Source organism: Chelonia mydas, chromosome 7 (assembly GCF_015237465.2).
Source record: "Chelonia mydas isolate rCheMyd1 chromosome 7, rCheMyd1.pri.v2, whole genome shotgun sequence".
In the NCBI taxonomy this organism is placed as follows: Eukaryota; Metazoa; Chordata; order Testudines; family Cheloniidae; genus Chelonia; species Chelonia mydas.
This window is the reverse complement of record NC_057853.1, coordinates 59,132,111-59,136,342: the sequence shown is the minus strand read 5'-3', so window position 1 is coordinate 59,136,342 and position 4,232 is coordinate 59,132,111.

Genomic DNA, 4,232 nt, shown 5'->3' with positions numbered 1-4,232 from the left:
GATTTGTTTTTGTACTGCTCGCTGGCCAGCTCTGCTGGGGCCTGGAGAGCTAGTGGGGTTTATGACAGCTCCAATTCCACACAAGTGAGACCTGATCCTCCGAAAGGGGAATGAGATTTTAGTCAGTTTTTTTTTTTTTTTAACTCAAATGCTTGAGATACAGATAGGAGGAAAGAATTCGCTGTGAAAGCTCCACCCCCAGGCTCTCGAGGTTAGATTCCTGTGATGCCTTCTGCTTGGGGCGACTCTGTGGGACTAGCTAAACAGGGCAGCTGCTCCTCATATGGATCTTTACCTTGCGACACTCTGGAGTTGTATTCCCAAGCTGTGCAGGCTGGCTGGGGGCCTCTGCGGGGAACTCAAGGGGTTGGTCTTGCCTTTTAGAATCCTACATCATGCAAGCTTAGCCTCAAGGGCTTGTCCTTATGTTCAAGGCACTCACTGGCCTGGGCCCAGCAGATCTGCAAGAGCCTCTAGCTCTGGGATGAACACCGCCACCAGGAGCAGAGTACTCGAAAGGCGGAGCCTGTCTGTGCAGGAGACAGAGCTTTCTCAGGGGCCAGGGCTGAGGACCATCCTCAAACATGCCACCTGATGCTCCATATGCCAGCTGCTGAGAGAGTAGCCAGTGCATGAAAACCAAACCCCCAAACTGCGGTTTGAAGAGGCAGAGTCTCTGTACTCTGCCAGAGCTGAAGTCTAAACTCTCTCCCTGACGTTGTCTGTCCCAATGATATATGCAGTGCTAAGCAGGGGCCGGGTATTTTTCTATGATTTCAACTCTTTGCTAGCTTTGCACTTTGAGATGGGACTGTCAGAGGGTGGTTGTGACCATGCTTGTGAACTGACCCCAAACCTGAAATGCCTCAAACCCTGTGGAGTTCAGCTGCAGATTCAGGGATTTTCTGAGCCCAAAATTACTTCAAGGGGGAAGATGCATTGTTTGCATTAAGGTGACCTAATCAACCCTTGTTAGGTCATGCCAGAAGGGGAGTGCCCCACTCCGAGGCAATAAACCACTCCCGAGGGCCAGGCCACCATCCCCACAAACCGAAGGGAAAGCAGCAGCCACCGCAGTCTGGCTGTCAGCCTCTGGCGATCACTTGCTTCTGGTTACGCTGGTCTCCAGCCATGCAACACCACCATGCCGGATAAAGAGGCCTTGCTCCCTGCACCCTGCCATCTCGCCACCGGAGTCCCACAACTTGCAAGAGTTGCAACAGCCTCCCCCTCCCCCCCCAAGTCTTTGCGGTTTGTTCTCTTTTCCCCAGTTTTAGTAGTGGAGGGAGACAGCCCATTACATAGCGCTTATAAAGGATTGGTGGTTTACTGTATATAGTTTCATCAACTTGATAATTAGACTAGCTGGATTATTTGAGACTCACCTGCTTCGTTAATCTGATTTGTTTGCATGTCTTCAATTTTATGCTTTTGCTCATTTACTTTAGTTAACACAAAGCTAGAAGCCTCACTTGTTTCTTACCCAGTTATAAGGGGCCAGGACCAATGGAATCCCAATAGAGAGCTCTGTGCCCCACCTAGTGGCAGCCCACAGAACTGCCCTGATAGTCCTCAGCATGTTTTTTTGACCCACCTTAAATAATAAAAACAGAGTCCTTAAAATTTCATGTGATTTTCTCCCTATGGGGAAAATCACAGGTAACAAATGCCAGTAGTTGTGTTGCTTAAGACACTCTGGTAACGAGGGTGGTATCAGAACTGGAATAGCATATTAGCTCACACTACAATATTGCACAGGTGCCTCTGATGCCATAAGCCTACCAGGTCTGCTATTGTCCACAGAGTCTTCTATGGTCAACAAGACATGAATGTCAAAAGCAAAACACAACCCGAGAAGCCCTTTACAAGCCCTCCCAGGCTTCCTTCAGACAGGGTATAAAGCAGCATGAAATCACAAAGAAGATGGAAGGCAACACTTTCTCTCAGATCCCAGGTTGGTCCTCTTGGGCTGGCAGTCAGAAAACCCTTGTCAGATGAGCACAGCTGATCTGGCATCACTGACTGTCTACACTAGCACACTCATAGCGGTGATCACCACCACTATAGCACTGCTGCCAAAAGCTGCGGTGTGCACAGGGCTCCACTATTCTTCCCATGAGGGCATCTAACCCTGGTGTTAGAGCAGTGGTGCGCAAACTTTTCCAGTGGCATCCCCATTACCGCTCATGGAATTTGTCGTGACTCCCACCATTATTTGTAATCGGAAGTCATCCCTTACTTCTGTGCTGCTGCTGGCAGTGGCACTGCCTTCAGAGCTGGGCGGCTAGAGAGTGACAGCTGCTGGCCGGGGCATTCATGTTGTTTGTGGTGTGGGAGGACTATTCTTTTTAATCCCACTCTGCAGTGCCCACTCTATTTTTATCCCGCTCCTGCTATTATGGAAGTGGGTCCTGCGAGATCCCAGTTTCTTCTCACCCCCTACCCCACCCAGAGAACCTCGTATCCCCCAGGAGGGCACTCCCTCCAGTTCGCGCACCGCTGTGTTAGAGCACACAGTGGTAAAACACTCACGCCTGCCCAAGCTAGCACAGTGCAGCGGTTACCCAGTGGTAACAAGGGCAGGAGACCTGCTAGGGCAGCCATGATCGGATAGCTATAGCAGGAGTCTGGTGGGGCTTAGAAGTCATTGCTCTTGTTGGGGTCAGGATATGGATGGAGCCTCGTCACCACATAATCCCCAGGGATGTGGTGGAGTCCCTAGCAGAGCTTGCTGGTGTGGCAAAGGCTACTGCCAAAGGGGCTGAGCTGAACGCCCGTAAGGCAGCTGATGGGGCAGTTAGAGTGAGCTGGAGACCGACGTACACCAATAAGCTGCAATGTACCCACCTGAGACAGGATCAATAATTCCCTGCAGCAACGGCACCAGGATTTGTCCTCCACTGTATAACAAGAACTAAGGAAACTCCCACTGGAAAAAAAACTTGGTTAAATTGTTCAGGCAGAGAGAGTAACTGAAAGGATTAGGTGATAACATTGCACTGTAGCTTTTCAAAGAGCCAAGGAATTCTACATTAAGCTCATTCAAATATCCTTAACTCTGCCCCTCCTTGTCACCCCTTAGCTCACAACGAGCTCAATCATCCCCCAGTAACAAGTTTAGCCACTGGCAGGTAAATGGAGATACTCAATGGCCAGGTGGCTTCCCCTCTCCATTTACCCTCCGTTGGCTGAGCTCATGATCTGCGCAGGGGTGGAGCCTCCTGCACTGCCACTAAGGGTATGCCTGCACAGAGGGGCGGCATCGATGCCAGCGCAGGCAGGCAGACGTGCTAGCAATCCTCCAGCTAGCGCATGACAAACAGCAGTGGGGCCGTGATGGCACAGGCAGTGGGTGGGGTTAGAGTGTACTTGAGTGGCTCACACACCCCAGCTGCTGTGTAGACATATCCTTAGCACGTCCAGGGCAGCCATCCTGGTGGTCAGCCCTGTGCTCCAGGACACAAGCCAACCAGTCACGATGGGTCAGGAAGCGACACCCCTAGGGTTATTCCCACGAATGGGTCTCTTTGCTTGACACCTTCTCCTGTCAGTGACAGGCCATGGGATTAGACGGCCTCCTGCTCTGATCCAACCTGGCCACTCCTACGTTGTAAGAGTAAGAACACCTCAGCGCGTCTCTGCGAGCCGGGCCACCGGCCCTTCCATCCCGTCTGTGAGCCGGGGGCCGACAGCTCGAAGCCAGGCACCAGCTCGTGGTCACTCAGCACTAGGAATCAGACCCACTTCAGCACAGGGGCTTCCAAAGGCCACTGCCCCCCAGCCCGTAGGAGAGCACTGCACCAAGAAGCTGGCAGGCAGAGGGACTGAGCTGGCTCCAGAGCCCCCTGTCAGAGACCCGCATGCCCAGCCAGGGGAGAGGAGGGAGCCAGTTTCCTGCTCAGCTGGGCTGACTCAGAGCAGGAAGGAGTCTGAGGACAGAGAATGTCCCTTGAGTTGGTGGTTTCCTATTGTTTGTTACGCTCATTTTACCAAGGCCACCTCCGAGGCTGGAGCCCCGAGTCCCTGCCATGGGGAGAGGAGAGCAGCATGGCTGGGGCAGTGGCGTTTTGCTTAGTGACCAGCCCAAACCCCAGAGCCCTCCTTTGTCTCCAGCTCTCGGAGCTGGCGCACCAAAGCGTTCAGCACATGAAATCCGAAGCAACCCTCCCTGGGCGAGGGCAGTGCCGCCAACACAGCCAGGGGAGCCCTCGAGTAAAGATCACACGACAATC